This window comes from Pipistrellus hanaki (assembly GCF_964339955.1).
Source record: "Pipistrellus hanaki genome assembly, chromosome: 13".
Classification (NCBI taxonomy): Eukaryota; Metazoa; Chordata; class Mammalia; order Chiroptera; family Vespertilionidae; genus Pipistrellus; species Pipistrellus hanaki.
The window spans coordinates 45,224,951-45,248,215 of NC_140515.1; the positions used below are offsets into that span (position 1 = coordinate 45,224,951).

Below are 23,265 nucleotides of genomic sequence, written 5' to 3' on the forward strand. Positions count from 1 at the left end.
AGGGCATGTACATTGGTTGCGGGCACATCCTTGGTAAGGGGGTGTGCAGAAGGCATCTGGTCGATGTTTCTCTCTCATCGACGTTTCTAGCTCTCTATCCCTCTCCCTTCCTCTCTGTGGAAAATCAATAAAATATATATATATTTTTAAAAGATGTAGCACAGGTTACCTGTGCTTCATTAATTAAACACACACACACACACACACACACACACACACACACACACACACACACAAACAAAACAAAAACAAAAACAAAAAAACAGTTCTCCTAATTGCTAATACTAACACTGGAAAAGTTATTAATTGCTCTGAATACTTCCTCACTCATTCTAAAATGGGAATAATATTAATAGCTTCCTCAGAAACCTAGTTTGGAGCTAAATGACTTGTAACTACTCATATATATCATGTGCCACCATGTTAACCAAACACTGTAACATTTAATTTTACTTCTTTAGCTACCAATAGGATTTCCTACTCTATGTTTTGTAGGGCAGTTACTTGGATGGGTGTCATAAACTGCAGCCAGCATTTCCCCAGTGGGTTTAGTCTTTGGCCCACCCAAAAAGAGAAAGTGAGAAAGGCTAGAAATGATGAGACATGGAGATTGAAGTCAGCAGAAGTTTTTGTTTTTTTTTGGTTTTTTGTTTTTGTTTTTTTTTTGCCATCTTCTTCCCAGCAGAAAGCTGCTGTGGACACACCAAAGCACTCCTGCTCCTCCAGGTTGTAGTCATATTACCAGGAACGTCCATGGATTTGTCAGCTTCTTCCTCTAGTCCTCTGATACTGTGAAGAATCTGAGATGCCTGGCTCTAGTGCTACCTTACCCAAAATTTTGAAACTCTGACTTTCCTGGTGGGCAGCAGCCATATAAACTCCTTACCTTATGTCTTGGAACCCCTCTCAAAATTCCATTTTGTCTTTCTCTTTTATAAGCCCTCGTTTTAATTCCCAGTGGGAGATATTCATTCTCTCTCTCTCTCTCTCTCTCTCTCTCTCTCTTTCTCTCTCTCCTCTCTCTCTCTCTCTCTCTCTCTCTCTCTCTCTCTCTCTCTCTCTCTCTCTCTCTCTCTCACACACACACACATAGGGCTTATTTGAGTTAGGTATTCTTTTGACCACTTTGCAAGACATTAACTCATTTAGTTCTCATAATGATCATAGAAAGTAATCTCTATTATTATCCTCATTTTACACATGAGGAAACTAAGGCATTAAGAGGTGCATTTACCTGCCATTAAACAGATAGTAAATGTCAGAGCTGGGAGTCAAACCAGAGCTAAGACTATATCTCTAAGCCACAACCCCTTAATGGGCAGGCAGATAGAAAGTCATACAGATGTGGATCTAAAGATTGATTAAGTTTTCCCTTAGATACTCAGCTGTAGTACCACTTCCCCTTAGACACTTCTCCTAACACCTGCCCATCCTCTCCCCCAAAGTGAATTAGATTCTTTCTTTCTTTCTTTCTTTCTTTCTTTCTTTCTTTCTTTCTTTCTTTCTTTCTTTCTTTCTTTCTTTCTTTCTTTCTTTCTTCCTCTCTCTCTCTCTCTCTCTCTCTCTCTCTCTCTCTCTCTCTCTCTCTCTCTCTCTCTCTCTCTCTCTCTCTTCCCTTATCATTCTAGATCTACCTCAGATGTGACTTGTGACCCTTCACTAGACTGTGGGCTCTGGAGAACTGATGTTTTATTTATCTTTGCCACATCAGTGTCTAGCACAATGCCTGACACAGCAAAATTTGATGACTGAATGAATAAGTGGTTGAGGCTGTGTCTGGGTGTAAAATCTATGAGAATCAATCAGTAATATTCCACTTCTGGAAAGCAGGGTCTGTATTTTGTACATTTTCAGTTGCCCTCCAATGCTTAGGAGGCATCTCATAATAAAGGCTGCCTAAATGCTAGTTGAAGGAGTGGATGAATATACGGCTCTTTTCTGGAACCCCCGATAAAATCGGCCTCTGCCCCTCTCTCCGCTCTGAGTCTCTTTTGTCTAATGCTTTAGCCCCACAGGCTTCGTGTAGCTTATTCATGTTTAAAAATGAAGATGGCACTCTACTATCTTAGAAATACACTTGACTCCAATTGCTATTTTAAAAGGGACAAGTGCAATTGTGGTTACAGATCTATGAGAGGAACAGCAGGAGTTTATCATTTGTTGGTGCTGTAGAATAATTCTAACATTTATGGTTCATTTCTCCCCTTCTCACCCCATCGGGTTTTCTCAGTTCCTGGGCAAGATTATGTCCTGCCATGATATGAAAAAAACAGCACTAAACCTGATGATGAATCTGCACCCAGAGAGTCTGGAAACCTGGAATCTCTCTCTCTCTCTCTCTCTCTCTCTCTCTCTCTCTCTCTCTCTCTCACACACACACACACACACACACACACACACACACACACACACACACACATAAAAAATGGGTGTGCACATACTGAGAAGGTTTTCTACCCTCAACATATCACACTCAATCAGTGGTCTCCAAGGCACTATGAAGAGTACAAAAATAACTAATTTATAAGCTTCCTGCCAACATGCATGTGAGTGGCTTTAGATCTCTAAGCCAGTGAAGCACTGGGATGACCACAGACCCAGGAAACATCTTGACTGCAACTTTAAGAGACTCCCTCAATTGGAACCCTCCATCTGAGATGCCCCCTGATTCCTGGACCTCAGACAGGTGAGATCATCAATACTGGTTATTTTAAACTGCTAAGATTTAGGTAATTGTACAGAAATATTTAACTAGTACAGTTTTGCAGTTATACTGGAGAGTTCAAATCAAACAGACTACACTGGTGCTTTCTAGCTCTGTGACCTCTGTTAAACCCCTATTTTTCATCTAAAAAGTGTCAACTACATCTCATACCTTAAAGGGACATGACTAACTGGAATAAAAGGCATGTAAACACTTAATACTGGGATTTCCCAGTATTAGTAATAGGTCAGTGTTCATTAGTTTGGTTTTATTATTATTATTATTATTATTATTATTATTATTATTATTATTTTTTTAATCTTCACCTGAGGATATTTTTTTCCATTGCTTTTTTAGAGAGCATGTAAGGGAGGGAGGAAGGGGGGAAGAGAGAGAAAGGGAGAGATATCGATGTGAGAGGGACACATTGACCAGCTGCCTCCCACTCTTACCCTGACCAGGGTCGGGGAGCAAACCCACAATCCAGATAAGTGCCCTTTACCAGGGATTGAACCCAATACCCTTCAGTGTGCAGACTGATTCTCTAACCACTGAACACACCAGCCAGGTCTAGTTCTTAATTTAAAGAAACATTTAGTATATATCTATATATTTTATAAAATACCTATTTCATCTGCATTTGATGTACAACTAGTTTCTAATGAAAACAGAGAAAACATGTACTAGAAAGCACACAATGAGCAGTAAAGATGACATGGGTGGGAAGCAGGGAAAATGTTAGATGCCCGGAATGGTGCCAATGGTCTGACTCGTTTGCATATTAATATAAATCCCCACAGAGAGGATTTTTGGTTTCTTTTCTTAATTAAAGGACCTGGACATTTTTTGTATGATGGCCCATACTCTGGGGAGATGTCCTATTGTTCAGATAGACTTGAATGGCTTCTTTTCTCTCTTATAAGGATGTTGTGTTATAAATTTTTAAAACCTCCTCTTTTACTGCCATCCAACAACCCCCCAAACAGGCTATGAGCACCTCGCTTAGGTGACTTTGTGCACCAGTGTGATACCAACGTTCATGAAGTAAAACCAGGCTTCATGTCCTAATTTGTATCAAATGGTCTTTTAATCAGTTTTCTACCCATAAGAATAAGAAGACAAACCACTTTTGGAAGGCTTTTAGTCCAGAAGGAAAAGAACACACACACACACACACACACACACACACACACACACACTCTGACTTATTTGCTGGCTTCTATGCTGCCCCAGTGTTCTCTAGTTAAATCACAGCAGTTCTATCTGGTTGATATTATTTGCATTTCACCTATAAGAAAACCAAAGCTTGGAATAACTTTTCTGTTTGTTCAATAGCCCTGCCAGAACTCTGATTATCCTGGGTTTCTTTTGCTTTATCAACCAGGGGCAGTTTTGCACTTTATGGGATCTTTGGCAATGGGATGGGGGAGAGGACGGGCATGGGTGCCACTAACATGTAGTAGGTAGAGAGGCCAGGATGCTGGTAAATAGATCCCAAATTTTTGTCCCAAAATGGATGTAATGCTGAGGATGAGGACTCTGGGCTGTATCATCCTGCTTCGGAGATTTAAATAAACAGCAAGAAAACATATGCAAATAGGATTTCTAAGGGACTTGCTGAAATGGTTTCAGTCAATATAGTTGGTAAAATGGACTCCTTTTTAAATCTTTCAGTTACTTTGACATCTATTTCTCACCACTTCCACTGCTCTCTGAGACTATAAATGGCTGTTGGTAAAAATGTGTGGAACATTTCAAGGAGAAAAGGGAATGCTCTTTGGTGTTGCAAATACCAGTGTTGACATTGCCCAACATTAGCAGAATTCCCTCAGAATAAACTCTAGAGGCCAGACGTGATTTCCAAGGCCACTCTGAATAAGGCTGTGCCAAGCAGTGATACTAAGACTACATGCTCTTGGGTATGTTTGTTGTTGTTTTTTTAAGACTGTGATTCATGTCTCCTTGGGACTGGCAGACATGAAGCAAATGCTGTTGATGCTTCATCCAAATCTCCTCTACAGAATAGGGGTACCCTACTCCCAGCTTCTGTGATCGTTGCTGCTGAGGGTACACAGCTGCCCCCAGGATCTTGGGCTCCATCCTGACAACAAAGCCTCCAGACTTCCAACAAACAGATATGAAAGGCTGATTCCTCTTGCCTTAAGGAGAACCAGCTCCATGGTACACTTCATATTCCGGAGCTCCCCATGGGATCAGGCTGGAGCTAGACTTTAACTAAGACTGACTTCTTGCTTTGATTTCTTCCCTTGCTCTGTTAGGCTTCCTATACTTCTCTTTTCCTGAGAGCAGCCCCAATCAATCACTTTCACAAAAGTGCCTACCGGGGCTCTGGGTCTATGGAAAAGGACCCAAGACACATGGGCTCAACACATCCAAAGGACCATGAGAAGCCTCCACGGTAACGTTCTCCTTGTCCCCAGTACATCTCTATAGTTCCTTAGCCAAGGGGTAAAGGAGATGCATAAGGGGTGATCAGAGCTCAGAAAGGTGTGGTCAGAGAGGTGCCAAGTCCTATCTGCTGACCCAAAGACTGTTGGGAGCTTGTCTTCCCAAACTCAAGCTTTTCCCTGAGAGGAGCAGTTTGTGCCCTTGGCCTAAAACCAGGCCTCCAGGCAATTACAGATCTGCCACATTCCCAGTTCCCATCAGAGCTGATGGAGAGAAATTTACCTTACTTCATCGTTTTTTATTGAATTTACACATTTAAGATTGTCAGCACAAAATAGTCCAAACTTTGCATCCCTTAAGATTATTTTACTTTATTGATTATTTTCTGTTCTTCTTATTCCATGGTTTCTAAAGTTCTTGAGACATACCTTCACCTATTTCTACTACCCAGTCCACCAACACAGATTTTGGTCAGCAGGTAATTAAAATAACAATTAAGACTATTTCTTAAATTTAATTTTCTAAGCAGTCCTTGGTGAATATAGGATTTTTCTCCAGGAAATTGTAGGCATTTTTAAACACAGTCATGAAGTTAAAAGGAAATTTATGAATTTTCTCTCATCTGGCCACACATTTCAGAGGGAACCTTGTCCAGGTATTAATTCCACGTGTATTCCATGTGCCAGGTGTTATTTTAGCCACTGAAGATACAAAGATGAGAAAAACAGACAAAATCCCTCCCTTCTTTGAGCTTACATTATAATGGGGATAAATAAGAACATGAATATACTGATAAATATGTTATTATATCATCCTATATAATAAAAAGGCTAATATGCATATTGTCCCCTCTACTATCGATAGTTTAACTGGGAGTTTGACCCGGGGGGGCAGCCAGCCAACTGCCCGTGACCCCCCCCCCCCCCCCCCCGAGCTCCCAGTAGGCTGTGGCCCCTCCCCCCAACCATCCCTCTCCCCTTCCCCAGATTGGGGCAGGCCAACTGGACTCCACCCATGCATGAATTTGTGCACCAGGCCTCTAGTACATTGATAAATGAAAGGAAGAAACCTTTAGCAGAGTAACACCTCACCTTAATGAAAGGGATACTAATTTAGATAAGATTATGACATAGTGTAACAGGACCAGTGCATAGGGATATTTGGGGAAGAACTTTTAAGCAGGTAGCAACTACTGCCAAATCCCTGAGACTGCAACATGATTGACAGGTTCAAGGAATGTCAAGGTCACTAGCAGGAGCACAGAGAGCAAGATGACGAGTGGGGTGAGTAATGAGGCTATTGCATCTTACCAGAGATGCTGAACAGTTTTAGTAAGTCAGTTCTTCACAATCCCTCCTATTACAGGACAATTGGCTTCCTCTGCCCCCAGTTACCAAAGGCTAGTAACACCCAATTTATTATACAACCAAACATATGTCCTACTCATTTTCAAGAGCACACTGGAATACAGAATTAGTCCCCCTGGAGGACTAAGCTTGATAACAAGGAAGTGACACAGTCAGGTTTATATTGCTAAGGTCACTGTGGCTGCTAAGTACAAAACAGATTGAATGAGTGTAGAATGAAGAAGATGCACCACTTATAATGCTATTGCGGTGGTCCAGGTGAGAGATAATGATGCCAGAGCTAGGAAATGTCAGAGGAGGTGGTAAGAAGCAGTTGATTTGGGAATATAGTTTGAAAGTGGTGTTGGCTGGATGTGCTGTTGTTAGAAGTGGAGTAAAAGAGACTCATGGGAATTCTAAGGTTTGCTATTATTGTTCTTCTGCTTATAAGCAAATGCTAGAAATAATGTAGTCAGCTATTTTATCCTTTTCTGGTAATTGTTGCATTTCGTGTGTGTGTGTGTGTGTGTGTGTGTGTGTGTGTGTGTGAGAGAGAGAGAGAGAGAGAGAGATTCAAGCCTTCATATTTGGATATTACTTCTATCCCTAGATTTTTAGTCTTGACACTGTTTTGTTGGGGAGCTGTTCTGTGAATTGTAGCTCATTTAGCAGTATCCCTCTGGCCTTTATCCCAGCAGTATATACAAATATTATAGTACCTTACTCCTAGTGTGACAACCAAGACATTGTCCAATGTCCCTGGGAAGGGAAGGGGTAAAATTGTCACCAGTTAAGAATCACTGCTTTAAGCAATAGTGACAGTGAGGCTATAGTCCTGTTTCTGCCTCTGAGTGACCTTGGGCAAGTCACCAAACCTCCCAGGGCTCTTTCTCCCCCTCCCCCCATATGTTTATCATACATATAAGTAGGATATCTGTAAACTCAAGTTGAAAACTCTCTAAATTATTAGTTAACTAAGTTCGCTTCATTGAGGAATTAACTTTCCCTGAATTTCAAATGAATAGAGTCTCTAAAATATCTCTCCAATATAAACATAGAATGAGTTTTCCTTCTGAAAGAGAAAAAATGCCTCACCAATTATAACTAGCAGGGAAATTTTGCTAATAGGCATTCCCAGATTCCAAAATAGCTCCTGCAACTTTCCTGTTTGCAAAGGACAATTGAGACAGCTGTCTGTGTATGGTTTTCTATGGGCCTTATTGGGCAATTTGGTTCAATAAAGTCTAGCTTTTGGTTGACAATATTGAATTATGGCAGAAATTGGTGGGGATTATTTTGCTACATTGCATATGCTCCTTTGACCAATTAGAGCTGTCCACAAACAAATGTTGAAAAAGAAAAAAAATTGTAGCAACCTCTTCTAAATTACCTTGTAAAATATCCCAATATTTTTGTGAAACTATTTCCTCTAAATCAGGAGCGAGGGACGTCCGGTCCTTGGGCCCTATAAGGCCCATGAAATCATTTAATCTGGTCCTGCCAAGGTATTAGGGGTGAGTTAATTAAATCTTTGACCAAATATATCAAGCTATATTTTAAGTTGATAATTTTGTGTGCCCCTCAAATGATGTTATATATATCCAAATGGCCCTTAGCAGAAAAAAGGTTCCCCCCTCCTACTCTAAATAATGGGAAAATGAGGGGTGTTCATAATTAAAAGGATGGTTCTTATCTGAATAAACTGAGGTTGACATGACATAGGCTCACTTTTCACCTCTCACCTCTCACCTCTAGTCTCTAATCAGAGCAGAATTGGGACCAGAATCTAGGTCTCTTCATCTTAGATCTTAGACTATGCTGACCACATCTACAATGCTTGCTGTTTGCCAGATATTGAACAAGCAGGCCAGCATATAAATCTGTTGTTGGTTATGAAGGTTTATTTACAAAATCATGGATAAAATAGTAAGTCAAACTTTATTGCTATATATTAGTGTTTTGTGTTATAAAATGGCAAAAAGCTAGTGTGTGTGTGGTGTATGTCCTCTATTTGGATGACCTATATGTGGGGTTTCTACTTTATAAAATCTGTGGATGCTTTTTATTAAATGAGAAAGATAAATCAATTTTCTATATTTATCCCAGTATTCTAGCTACACTAAGCTTGGCCACTGCCAATGCCTTTTAACAAAAGCAGAGTCAGCTGAATGAGCCAGGCCCCTTTTTGTTTTTGTTTTTTTTCCTGAATTCTAGATGGCCAGGGATTTCCTTCCTGGCCATATTCAGTGGTCAATGCTGGATGCTCAATAGTAAATTGATTTGTGGTATTGATTACTTTAAATTAAGCACCATATATATATAGAGAGAGCGAGCGATCCCAAGAGGACTAGCTCTGGTGGCTTTGAGAGGAGAACCTTGAGATGACTTTCAGTATTCTAATAACAGTAAGGCAGTTAAGCTTTGGGAAGATGGCAGTGATGTGGCCCACAATGTAAAAGGCCCAGGATTACCTGGCCAGTGTGGCTTAGTACTTCAGTGTCAACCTATGAACCAGGAGGTCACAGTTGTATTCCTGGTCAAGACATATGCCTGGTTTGCAGCCCCCAATAGGAGGCAGCCCATCAGTGATTCTCTCTCATCATTGATGTTTCTATCTCTCATCCTATTCCTTCCTCTCTGAAATCAATAAAAGATATATATATTTTTTAAAAGCCCAGGATTTATGGACATCTCAACTCTGAAGAGCTCTGTGGAACAGGGCTCTCCCTGAAAAAGTGGTGGAATAAGAAAACAGTCCATTTATAGCCTAAGGCATATCACTAGCGTACCTTAGAATCCATATGGCTATTTATAGGAGGTTCTAAATTTTCATTGGCCAGAGGAATTGCAAAGAACATATTATTCCATTTATTTATTTATTTATTTATTTATTTATTTATTTATTTATTTTTGTTCCATGGATATTTGAATATTTATTTTCACATAGTTTAATTCGAGGCAGAAAGGGGAATACAAAGGTCAATATGACACAAGGCCTACTCAAGAAATGTATGAAGTCATATAGGTCAGACTCTCATAGATATTCCTAACTGTACTACATAATCATGGCAAAATAAATACTGTGATAGAGAGGTGGTCGAATATTATAGAGTAACAGAAGAAAGTACAATTAATCCACTTATAAAGGCTCTAGATAGCAAGTATATTAATTAGGATGCTTCCAACTGCAAATAGCAGAATACCTAATAAAAAGTGGCTTAAACTAGAACTGGGGAATCTTGTAAGAAAAGCAGATTCTGATTCAGTATTTTAGGGATAATATCCAAGATTTTGCAGTCTTCACACATTCTAGGATATTTTAATACAGTTGGTCCACCGACCACCCTTTTGAGTAGCAAAAACTTATAAAACAAGGTATTGTATTTTCTCATAACAAAAGTTTAGAGACAAGTGGTTATGGGGCTCATTATGACATCAATAAGCACCCAGGGTCTTTCTAGTCTTTCTCTTCTCAATATGATGGCTACTGTCTTCAGGATTTTTCCCTCATGGTCTCAAAATGACCACCATAGTTCTAGGCATCATGCATAGGAATGGAAAAGTACATGACTAGTAGAAGAGAAGTGTGTTGTTGTTTTTTTGTTTTTTGTTTTTTTCTCTCTCTCAAAATCCTTATTAAAGGGAAAAGGCCCTTACTAAAAATGCACTAGCAGCAAGCTTCCCCCTTTGTTTCCATTGATCAGAATCACGCTTGATGCCCATACTTCATTGCAAGGGCTTCTGGGAAAGCAAGTTTTCAACGAGTCTATAGTGATATATGGGCTCTGTTGAAAAAATATTGGGGAGGAGAATGGTGATTTAGTTAGATTCCAGTGGTATCTTCCATGGGAAGCTGGAGTTCTGTTGGCCATGAACATCTTGAAGTGCTAGTCATACCCCACTGCATTAGTACATGGAAGGAATGGTTGGAATCTGTCAGAGTATGGGTATTTAGATCGTACCAGATGCCTTAATTTGCCTCATCGCCATCTCCCCCTATTGGTTCATGACTTGCCATCACCCCTCCTATGGTATTGAGTCAGAACACTAACATTTCTCACCTGGAGTATTGTAATATAATGCTAAATGATCTCATTGTGCCCCTGTATGTACACCTCTCGTCCATCTTGCATACAGCAATCAGAGACTTCTAGCCTGAAAATGTGACTATGATATAGTGTGTACAAAATTCTTTTTTGGTCCCAATACCCTTCATGATAAAATATTAACTCCATAGTAAAGTCATCAAGTCTCATTATAATTTCTTCTCTGCTACTTATCCAGCCTCACCATCCAACACTCCCTACCAAAAGTCAAAGTCACTGATTTAAAACAAAATAAGAGAGTAATTTTCTTAGGACTGATGATTAAATTCTATGTGTATAAAGTCATCTACTTAAGAATTCCTTTCAATATCTCCACAAATCACGAAAAGCTATTACTGGGATTCCCCTGATTTAGAACATCTATATTTTCTGATCTACTTCACATCTTAGATGCTTAATCATCAAGGTCATCCTCAAATATCCCAGGAGGATTTCACACTGAAGTCTCTTGGGCCTTTCCACTCACTGAGACTAGAAGCTGTTAGGAGTCCAAGTTTTTATCTCCTTAATATTAACTTCAGTATGCTTTCATGTCCATGATTTACTATGTTCTACCCTAGAGGACTTTCTGACTTACTGAATTTTCACTATGCATTATTTTTTTACTACTATATTACTTTCATCATTCTGTCAGATATGGGTCAGAGACTGCTTGCTTTCCCCACCTTCTACCACCTCCCAAAATCACAAGCATGGAGCCTGACATATATTAATAAGGTCTTAGTCAATGCTCTTTCCATTCTCTTCCTTAAACATTTATTGAGCATCTCTTATCTGGTTTGGTGGTAGAGTTGAAAATACAACTCTAGGTCCCAGCCATTAAATGATCAGACTTGAGTTCACATTCACCATGGTAGTTTGATTATTGTCTTATGGATAGTATGTACATAGAACATTTGGGATGAGGAGGTCATAGTCTTGAGGTCTTCCTGGAGAAATGTAATTTGGGGATGATATAGTGGGAAACACTTAAAAGCTATGGAGAAACTGGCTTCATGAGGTTAAGATGCTGGACAGTATCTCAGCAAGAGGCACATGAGTGTGGTGAATTTGGGGGGACTGAGCAGCTTCACTTGCTGAATCCTAGAAGAAACAGAAGTGGCAGAGGTTAGTGCTATTAAAATAGACCAAAGATTATAATTAGACTGTAGGCTGTATAATGGAATTAAGATTTTAGTATGAACCGCTGAAAATTTTTGAGTAAGGACTTTGCAGGCTAGGGAGAGGATCACTCTAGCTGCTGTGCTTAGAATAAAAGGAAGGTGGGTGGAGAGCTGGGGACAGAGAGACTTTTTAGGAGGGTGTTACAGTACTCAGGTAAGAAATAATAATGCTCTGAATCAAGACAGCAGTGGGGTGGGGGTTGGATAATGTGGTATAGACAATAAGAGCCATATTTGGTGGTGCACATGGAGGGTAAAGGTGAATAGGACTTAGTGGCGAATATGTAATGAGCAAGGAGAAGAATATGAGTTTCCGTTTCCTTCATTATGAAAAGATCTCCCTTGCTGAAATTATTGCATGGCTCCTTGTGTACCAAGCCAGGCATATCCAACAAGCTGTAAACAGAGCTCAGTCTTGATTCCGGGTAAAGCTCACTGGCAACCTCTCTCCCCATCTAACTCTTGAGGAAATGAATGCTGTGGCTCATAGAAACAGAACATTGGCCACGTGTGAATATTGCACTTTCCTCTGGAGTATGATCTCTATTTTTATTGAACAACTGTCAGTTGGCCATGCAGCATTGCCAACAACACACTGAAAATAGAATGATGGCAATTACCTCAGCAGAGATTAACACAGAAAGTAAAATTGCACTTATGTAATACTCATCTTCCAGGCACTGAGACCAGCCTTCCGTTGGTTTCTCTGTATCAGTTTCAGCATCATAACAAAATGACACCCTCCCTATTCCCATTGGAGGTACCCACCCTCTCTGTAATTCCTTCTTCTTTCTTCCTTCCTGTGTTCTCTAAACCATTTCTCAGAGCAGACTCCAGAACACGGAGCTTTTTTCAGTGATTATTTTCCATCAAGACACTGCAAACAGATGAAGGATAATATTAGCTAACAACCTATCAGCACTCCTCTGATGTTTGGCAACTACTTGTCAATAAACTTCAAGAAAAAATGCTGCTTGCATTTTGGAGAATGTCAGGACGAAGAGGAACTTTAGAGATGATTTAGGCCAGTCCTCTCAATTTACAGAGGAAAACATTGAAGCCTGGGGAATTAATTGATTCATCCATGGCTTCCTTTGTCCCTTAAATTTGGAGAGAGAACTGAAAATTCAGCCTCTACTCCAACAAGGGCATTTCCCAGTGCCCTAGGCTTCTTACAATAAACCAGGGATGATAGGAATAGGGGAAGTTTCCTTAACACATCCCTAACACCACTAGAGGTAAAGGAAAATTCAGCACAATAGAAGAAAATCAACCCCATAATTACACACAGAACTGACTTCAGACCAACCAGAAAAAATATTGTGCTAGTTTCCATGAGTGCTACCTAAAGGGAAGGGAAGCCTAAATCAGCAATTACACACTTGGATGTGGATATGATAGAGTGATTCCATTTTCATAAAATAATAGATAAAATAGCTATAATGGGACACAAAAAAATAAGAACAAATAATTGCTGTTTCTTCTTTCTTTTTTAAATATTTTTACTGATTTCAGAGAAGAAGATAGAGATAGAAACGTCACTGATGAGAGAATCATTGATTAACTGCCTCCTGTACACCCCACACTGGGGATCAAGACTGCAACCTGGGCCCTGACTGGGAATCGAACCGTGACCTTCTGGTTCATAGATCAAAGCTCAACCACTGAACCAAGTTGGCCCGGCTCAGTTTCTTTTTTCATACTCATTGATCCACTCCCTTCAGGATCGTAGTGAAGGGGCCAGAGAGATGACGTAGCTTGAGTTACCCTAGAGGCAGACCCTAGAGATAAAGGTGAGAGTTCCAGTAGTTTGTTTGGAAAGTTTTGGTAGAGGTCTAGGAAAGTGAAGCATGGAAGGAAAGGGAGCTGATAAAGAGTTCACTTTTAAGAAGTTAGTGTGTGGATATTTGGGCACAATCACACTGAGGACCTTTGGGAGATAGTGCAAAACATTCCTTAGAGTTATACCAGCAGAGGAGTAGAGTGTAGGATATCTATCCATCAATTCTTATCAGTCACTGGAGGTGGGGCTGGAGGTCCCCTGAGTAGCACTTCCAGGCTACCCTGCAAGGGACGAGGCATAGAGTAGCAGGTGCTTGGAGGAAGCTATGGGTCTGGGAATGGTGATGCCTAGGGGATGTAGTGGAGCACCAACAGCTACAAGCTTCCATCCTGATAATGAGGCTTTCCAAGGAGGAGCTGACTGGCAAGTACTGGAGGCAGCACCATAACCCTGAACTTAGTGGTCTATAAAGTGAGGACTAATTCTGTGTTTACTAAATCCTTAATAATTAGAACTAGAATCATATATGAAGCAATATTACAGTCCAAGCCTACCCCTTTCAGCTTATTGCTCCCTAAGAGATTTCTGCCCCTTGGAGAAATATGTTAATATGTGATTGTGGTGTGCTAAGAGACAGCACACAGTGTGGAGTTCAAATCCTTATGTCAGTATATAGAATGTGTGTGAAGACTATTGGATCAAATGGTTTACTCTCTGAGAACAAGTTCTCTCAATTCATAGTTGTCCCCACCTCCACTTCTCAGTCTGGTAACAAATGATGACCCTCAACACAGTGGCTGGTTTATAGTGTGAATTCAATAAATAGTAGTTTGGGGCTTTTTTGTTTTGTTTTCATATTTCTTTCTGCTAGTAAGGAAGAAATGCAACAAAAAATACATTAACTCACCCTGATCAGGTGGCTCTGTTGGTTGGTGTGTTTGATCTCCAGTCAGGGTGTGATGAGAAGCAACCAATCCATCTCTCAATCTCCCTCCCCCCCCCTCCCTCTCTCTCTCTCTCTCTCTCTCTCTCTCTCTCTCTCTCTCTCTCTCTCTCTCTCTCTCTCTCCAATCAATGATACATATCCTTGGGTGAGGATAAAAATATGCATTAACTCATTCAACAAATATTTATTACATTCCTACTATGAAGAATTCTATTACAGTCACCAGGGTAGAGGGACAAAGAAATAAAATCCTATCCTCATGAAGCCACCATTCAGGTAAATCACAAAATACTGGAATCCTGTTTGTACATGTCGGATCCTGTTTTTATTGTCTGGGAAAAATAGGGTTTAATTTATGTTATTCTTTGGGTTTTAACTTCTCAAAATATAAGCTTCATATCAAAATGTCCCCACACGTTCTCTCTCCAACCTTTCTTTAATCAAACATATCCTGAGAAGCATTTCTCAAATCTTTCTTTGATATTGCATTAGGTGGAATTCTTTTCGTCCCAAGTGACAGAAGCCAAATTTAAATTAGTTTAAAGGAAAAGCTGAATTTATTGAAAACAGAAGATGAATAAAAAGCTGTGAGAAAAGCAGACATGTGGCTTACCCTCCAAACATCTGGGACCAGGGACTGAGACCCTACAGAGAATCATTCTGCATCTCACATCTTTCCCTGGGTGGCGGCTTTCTCACACACACTGCAGTGTGGCTTTCTGCACATGGAAGACAGTGTGCCTGCTCACAGCTCCAACAATTTATATCTTGCAGCTTTAGCCACAAAAGTGAATACCCCAAAACTCCCAATGTGTTTGTCTAAAATTGACAGGGAAGAGATTCTGATAATCACAGCCTGAAACAGGGATTCTCTATAGGATCATTCAGCTTTTTAGTTATAAGATATTTACCACATTACTTATATGGCTAGGGGACTAAGAGGGCTCTCCTAGAATCCTGTAGTACCCACATGACCTGTCAAGACATGGAATATCCAAAAGGCTGATTCTCACATGATGGAAACCTTCTGGCAGGTATCCATGATGTGAAAATATAAAAAAAAATGTTTATATATTTATGTATAAGCTAGAGATTTGTGAAATAGGCCTTTTTTTCCCTTGGCTTCCAGAACCGGTTTTCCTCTGGCACTCGGGACCCAGGCCTTTGCTCTGGCCAGAGTCTGCCTTCTTCGTCTTTGCTGCAGAAAGCAATTTGCAGGAAGTAATCTACTCATGGATACCTATGTGGCCTCTTCCAGCTCTATTGTGTTGTTCATTTCTCCAGCTTCTCCAAACATTTTTATATGTTTGTCTATTATTAGCAGCTTACCTAATAATAGACAAACATGTAAGAAAAAAAAGGAGTCTGGGAGTTTGAAGTCTTGTCTTCACTGCAGCACTCTGCTCCTGTAGATCCCTTCGCCCCCGCCCTCACTCTCATAGCAGGCATGCTGCCCTACCTTGGCCTTTCAGAGCCTGGAGCAGCTGGGCAAATGCCATCTTTGGCCTTCTAATTTGCATACTCTTTCTGATTGGCTGTGGGCATAGTGGAGGTACGGTTAATTTTACATATTTGTCTATTATTAGGTAAGATAGCAGCTCTGGAAGCTGGAAAAATGAACAAAACAATAGAGCTAGAAGAGGCCACATCTTAGTCCACACAGGTATCCATGAGTAGATTACTTCCTGCAAATTGGTCAAGGATATTAAAAATGAACACATTAAAATGGATTATTCACCATTTATGTGTTGGAGAAGTAATAATATCTTTATGGATCATATTAGTGTTCTTGAGTGCTTCCAAAGTAGTGTGGAACTTCCAAACATTTTCTAGTTTCATAGACTTTGATTTTTAGATCACGTATGAGTGAGATCATATAATATTTGTCTTTGCCTGACTTATTTCACTTAGCATAATGTCCTTGAAGTCCATTCATGTTGTCACAAACGGCAGGATTTACTTCATTTTTTTTATGGCTGAATAACAGTCTTGTGTGTGTGTGTGTGTGTGTCACATTTTCTTTATGCATCCATTAGTGGACATTTAAGTTGTTCCCATGTCTTGGCTATTGTAAATAATGCTTCAGTGAGCATAGGAGTATAGATATATCATTATACATAATAATTTCATTTCCTCTGGATAAATATCCAGAAGTACAATTGCTTGACCATATGGCAGGTTTATTTTTTTAATTTTTCGAGAAACCTGCATATCGGTTTCCACTATGACTTCAATTCTTCATGGTATGATCTCAATAAATGAAAGAAAATTCTATCCATTTGCCTAAATCATTTAAACAGTAAGCTTGTTCATTCATTCATTTTTACCCTGTGAGTTTTGGAGTAGAATTTACAATAGTGAGTGAAGACTAGATTGTTTGTATGAAGGGCAATATAGGTTTTCATTACTCGGGGAAGGTCTTATTTCTATTGGGGTTCTTATTGTGAACCCAACTGCCATGAAGTGAGGGAACCTATGAGAAACTGTAGAGATATGCATATGGAGAAGCCCCGGTGAAGGGACAGTGAGGTCCCTGCCCTCAGGTCCCTGCCCTCAGCTCCTGTTGAATGCCAGCCGTGAGCCCAGTCTCTAAGGCATGAGAGTGAGCCAGTTGGGAAGCACATCCTCCAGTTCTGAGTTCAGTGGCCCTAAGCTGACACTGAGTGGGCCACAAATGAACCTTCCTCCCTGAGCCTTGTCCCAATTCCAGATTCAGGCTAATAAAAGATTGTTATTATTTTAAGCCAAGAAGTTCTAGAGTGGCTTGTTATTAAGAATAGTTAATTGGAACACCATCCACAAGGAATTCATGATAGTAACTTTTTTTTTTGCCTTAATTCCATTCATTCATTAGACAGCAAGGTTTTTAGAAACCCCAAGCACTGAGATTTCAGAAATTTAACTCAGGAGCTCAGTGGAATGCTTTTTCCATTTCTCTATAGAGTTTCAAACAGAGAATACATCTCAACATTTAAAGAATTTTCTTTACGTGAAACATTTCTAAGACATTAAACTAGAACCACTAATAAATGGTATTTGCCTCTATATATGTCACAATTGTAATATACACAGCCAAGTTTTACAAAATCTCCATCTCTGACCCAGAGGGCACTACTGTAGATGGGAAGGTCATTGAATCTCATGACCTTTCAGTGCTAGGCTTTCATCTCTAATTCACTAATCAAAAGTTACAATTATAGCTTCTGATGCCTCCTCTCTCCTCTTCTTTTTTTATTGGCTGTCAAGACAAAGCAGGGCAGCAGCCAAACAACTCTCTAACAGTGAATTTTGCTGAGCTGGACTTGACTACTGGTTGCTACAAAACAAATCTAAGTTTATATCAGAGGTGACAAACTCCATGCCGTGTCATTTATCCTTTTTATAGCATGGATGACACCAATAGTCAGCAAGTCTTGTTGATGATCATGTGAGTCAACTACTGGTAAAGCAGAAAACATCTAAGTCTACAGTTTTCCTGTGTTAATTGTCAGAAATTGTTTTCTTTTTAATAAAAGGAAAACTAAATTAAAACCAATTCCACTGCTTTTGATTACTAGACAAATTTTTAAAAAGAAACCCATAATCTCAGAATTAACAGCCATAAACAGTATTAACTCTGGGTTGTATTTTAGTCTAGACATGAGCTAAATACATACATATGTAACAAAAAATGCACTATCCATGAACTCAGCTTTATACATTTAATGATTGCCAAAAGAAACCCAAAATACATTGAGATTTTATTATGTAGTAATAAGCACTGTACTAAGTGCTTCATAAATAATATTTTATTTAAAGCAAAACAGCAATCTGAGATAAATGACATCAATCCAATTATATAGATGAGGTCTTAGAGGTCAAGATCACAGCTAGCAAGTAGAAATGTCCAGCTCCAAACCAAAATTTGTCTAGTCCAGATTTTAATTTTTGCTATTCTATCTCATCTTGTGTACCTGAATTTTTAAACTAAAATTATATTATAATCATCATTCATCACAATATTCACCTATTCACTTGCAACAGTTTAATGTCCAACTAGTATTCCATTTACAGTGTTTCAATATATTACACCATTCCTTTCTTGCTAGACATTTGAATTTGGTTTTATTTGTTCTCAATTTTGCCCAGTATAAACAGCACTGCAATCAATATTCTTGTAGATAAATCTTACACATAGTGAATTATTTCCTGAGGATGGATTTCTAGAAGACAAGTCATTGGGATAATGGCCTACAAAAATTTTATGTTTTCAATAATGATGCCAAATGTCTCTTCAGGGAAATTATACCAAATTACATACCTGCCATCCATATGTACCTATATTTGGTTCCTAAAACCACGTTTTCAAAAACAAAACAAAACAAATAAAACTTCAAACCACAACCCTCCTAATCTCAGTATTATCTTAGAAATAGAAGATATCTTAGGAGTCATTTTTCCAATATCCTACACATTACGGACCTTTCATAGAGCATCCTGATTTAGGTTATCTATCTTCTATCTTATGTAATATATAGGAAATTCTGGGAACAAATTTTTAAAAAAATGATTTTAAATAGCCCTAAACTACACAGCACATTTTTTAACCCCTCAGCAATGAAATATTGCCCTAACTGTCATAAAATTCATCCAGAATAAGAGAGTGTCACTGGAAATCAGGAGACCTTACCAGCTTTTAACATACTTGACACAGGCCCCTAAATGATAAAGATTTTTTGGTCGTTCTTCACCTGGAATGGGTTTGCTCCAGGTTGGCAGCTGAGTACCTATCTCTTGCTTTATGCTGTTGAGTAATAGCTTTGTTTCCTTTGTCTTTGGAAGGTCAACAAACAGGGGTAGGGTGCTCAGTGGGAGAAAAAGGTTTCCTAGAATCAAAAATAGATTAGATAGTTTCACATTTCTAGGCCAAAGGGGCTGTGAATATAACTATGTATGTCCTCTCCTCCCCCCAAATCTCTTAAAAATTTCATCACCGAGTCCCATTAATTCTAGAGACACTGGGATTTAACTATGTTTAAAGAAGAAAATGACCTTCAACTGGTTAAGCTTCCCTTGAATACCCATTAGATACAAAAGAATGCTGGGTGTGCCATAGGAGGGAAGAGGGGAGTGGGGGGGGAGGGAGAAAGAGAGAGAGAAAGAGAGAGAGAGAGAGAGAGAGAGAGAGAGAGAGAGAGAGAGAGAGAGAGAGAGAGAAGTAAGGGAAGGAAGGAAGGAAGGAAGGAAGGAAGGAAGGAAGGAAGGAAGGAAGGAAGGAAACAAAGGAAGGAAGGAAGGAAGGAAGGAAGGAAGGAAGGAAGGAAGGAAGGAAGGAAGAAAGACGGTGATACAGATGTATGAAATTAAATCTATTTTTTAAAATCTAGAAAAATATAAGTTCTGCAAGTGATTGGCAAACACAACTATGAGAGCAAAGAAAGGGGAAAGATTAATTCTGCCTGAGGTAAAGGGTGAGGTGTGGGGACTATGAAAAATGAGGTATTTGTAATGACTGGGCAGGACAGTTCCTTTGGTCCAAATTGGTTTTGTTTTTTGGTGCAAATCTGATCAATAATTTAAACTATGAAGGAAGAACATTACTAAAGCTAATAATTTGCTTTAATCTGAAAACACAGACTGTAAGGGGCATATAGATTCCATTTCAGCTGCACATTTACCGTTATCCCTGACAGGCGAGGGGAAAAAATGAATTCTCCTAACACCTTCTGCTTTGGGAAACTGAACTGGTTGGGGTTAGAGATCAGGGAATGCGACTCACCCCCAAAACTTGGGGCTGCAGCAACTCCAGGGGATCCCTTTGAGGTATGTCCATGGAGCCTTCAGGGGCACATATCACCTTCCACATCTTCCCTCCACCCCCAAACAACCTAGTACAGTATTTGGCACCCAGTAGGCGATCATTTGTCAAGTGGATTTTAAGCATTCTCCTTTTTTCCCAATAGAGGACACCCAGCCCCGCACCACCTGGTTCCCTTGCCCGCTGCATTTCGCTCTGATCTCAGTAGTTAGGAAAACAGGAGAGAGAATGGGGCCATAGCATCCTGAGAGTGAAGCTATGCGAGGGGGTGTCCGAAAGAAAGGCGAGGGCGGTAGAGGGTGCTAACACTCCCACCTCCACTCCTAGCCTCCTAGGACAAAAGCTCAGCCCCCGCCCTCTCTCTCTAGCCCGGACCCCAACCTGGGAGAGGAGAGGGCGCATGGGTGAGGCAGGCAGCAGCAGGGCTCTGCCACGCTCAGTCCCGGCTGCTGCTCTTCCAGTCTTTCGCCTCTCCTCCCTCCTCTCCAGCCCAGGTTTGGAGGCGATTCCCCTCTGGTGACTGAGCCTATTGCATCTGGAGGAGCTCTGCTTCGCCACCCTCACGTCTTTGTCTCCTCCTCCTCCTGCCAGGCTCCCGCCCGCCCGGAGCAGGGTCTGCAGCGGTCACCGCAGCAGCTGGAGCCACGCCGTGCACCGCACGGCTGCCTGCCCGGGCGCACCCGCGCCTGTGGAGGCACCAGAGGACGCCCGCGGAGCCCGCACCGCCAGCCCGCAGCCTGCTCCAGCCGCCTGGCACCGACCCTGCTGCCACCACCGCAGGGGACCAGCACTGCCCGCTGCCGGGTCTGGAGTGGGCACCCCCTCCCCATACTAGCGATCGGGGTGCGGGGAGCAGATAGCGGCAGCTGCTGCACTTCTAGAAGAGCCCACACCCCGGGCAGACGCACCCAACGCCTCCCAGTGCCACCAGGATGGAGCCGTCACCCCAGCCCGGCACTGGCACAAGGTAAGGTGCGGCCGCCTGTTGCTTTCCATCCGCTAAGCTCAGGCTCACCCCTCTGTCTGCCCGGGTGCCTAGGCCGAGCGAGTAGAGGACTGTCACACCTCTCCTGAGACACGTCCCTCCAAACCCCTGCAGACTTTGGGGAGACCCCTTCTGAAGAAGGGGGAGTCGACCCTCTCTCTCTGCTCTTTGCAGCTGGTCACCATGCAATCATCTGAAAACTTTTGCCCCCCCCCCCCTCCCTGCGCGGTGCTCACCCCATGCCTGGCAAGTTGCACGTCTAGGTCTAGTTCTCCGCGCACCCCTCCCCGCCCCCTCCCTGGCCGTGCACATCTGCCCGTTCCATTCTGTGTTCTTGAAGGTGGACTTTCCACTCCCTGCAGCCACCGCTAGGCAGGAGAGGGTTTGAGACCCAGCAGCGCTCATCCAGCCTGTGGGGGCAGCTCCGGAGCCAGGTGGCAGGTGGCGGAATAGGGGAGGTGGGGAGTGAGAGAAGGCTGCGGCCACCCGGGGTCCCCCTGGGGTCCCCGGCGGGGGAGGGGGGTCCTCTGCTCAGCGTGGCGGGAGTCCTTCCATATGCCACCCCCAACGCGGTAATGAAACCCAGGGAACGCCAAGTGCAGGGTGGGTGAAGTGAGTGGCTTTGGGAGGGAAACGGTTGCTCGCAGGGGTAGGGGAGGAAACTGAGTGTCAGGGTCAGATCTGATTGAGGGGGAACCAAAAAGGTTCGGCTAATGCCTGCGGCATCTGATGGGCAGGAAAGGGGAAGGTGCTGGCCCAAATGTATACATACTGAGGGGGGGGGGGGGGGGAGGGCTGGGTACCTGGGAGGCTCAGAGAAGAGGATGGAGCCCTGGAATTTGCCTGGGGACCTGGGAAGCCAAGCTTCCGGGTGACTGGGATGGGGCGCCCTCCCTCTCCAGGAGAGACAGACCTCCCTGGCGAGATCGGAATGCGTTGGTGTCTTGGGCGGCGGATGAGTGGTTTGGAATAGATCATGAACCAGGGATGCTGTTCCTGGCTCCGTGAGGACCGCGGTCCCCTCCTCCTCAGGCACCGGCTGCTATGCCCTTCCATCTCCTGAGTTGGTCTGTGGACCCACGCCCACCTTCCCTGCGGGTGCCCGGGAGGTAGGGGTGTCTCCAGGGCCTCAGGGTGGGAGGGGACTCCTGGCCCCCAGGAGACGTGTGTGCGGGAGAGGAAGAGAATCCCCAGCGCCTGGCAAGTAGACAGCGGTCTGAACCGGTGGAAAGCGAGCCCTGGGGCTGAGGCTGCAGCAGGAACCACCTTTCTTTCCCTCCTCCCCTCCGCAAATCACACCTGGGTGGAGCGAGGGAGCGGGGAGCCCGGTGGAACAGAGTAGAGCTGGGCGTGCAGGGCGAAGGGGTGTGGGCATTGGGGGAGGGAAGGCCCCTCAGACCCGGTCCTGGAGCGGAGGTGAGCTGCCCACTCTGCAGCCCCTTCTGGGCAGACGCTTTTGCTTGTTCGGTCGCTTTAGTCCAATGCAGGAAGGCGAGGCTCTTTTCTCCTTTGCAACCCAGTAATCTGAAAGGAGGAGTATTGGCAGGAGGAAGTCTAGACTGCCCCTGCAAAAAAAAAAAAAACACAAAAAAACAGGAGCAGCCCTCGGGAACCCCATTCATCCTGGTGGGGAGCACACCCTCTGCGTAAAGCCTGGACACACCCCATTTAACCCTTCTTTTTGGGTTGGCACACACTCCTCCTGGGACTGAGAGTCCGGCTTTGGGTTCCTACTGTACCTAGAAGAGGGGAATTTGGAGGTTGCCTGGATCCAGAGCCTGTAAAACCTTCTGGTCCTCCCTGTTCAAACCAACCACGTGCGGGCTTTTAGGAGCAAAAGCCTCTCTGTGGTTGCCTGGTAGATATCTCGGGCTCTCCTGTACCAGCTGGGAGAAAGCTCAGCTCAAGGCAGTTCTCTTTAAGCCTTGGCCAGACCCTCTCGCAAGAGACATCTACTTGTAAGGGCTCCTGGGAGGAGTTCCTAGGAGCGAGGAGTTCCCTGTAGCCCAGACTCAAGCTTCAGAGC

The 23,265-nt window shown here is 42.4% G+C and overlaps 1 protein-coding gene across 2 annotated transcripts in view; it reads left to right on the forward strand.

Moving 5' to 3' along the window:
- Positions 1 to 2,584: 2,584 nt before the first annotated feature.
- Positions 2,585 to 23,265, forward strand: part of LRRC3B (leucine rich repeat containing 3B) — a 90,467-nt gene continuing 69,786 nt past the window's right edge. Inside the window, exons 1-2 of one of the 2 annotated variants that reach the window (XM_084902998.1) lie at positions 2,610 to 2,686; positions 20,846 to 21,221. The gene's annotated coding sequence lies outside the window, so the exon portion shown is untranslated. Of the gene's footprint in view, positions 2,687 to 20,845; positions 21,222 to 23,265 lie in introns of both variants that reach the window. The other variant, XM_084902999.1, reaches the window with a different exon arrangement.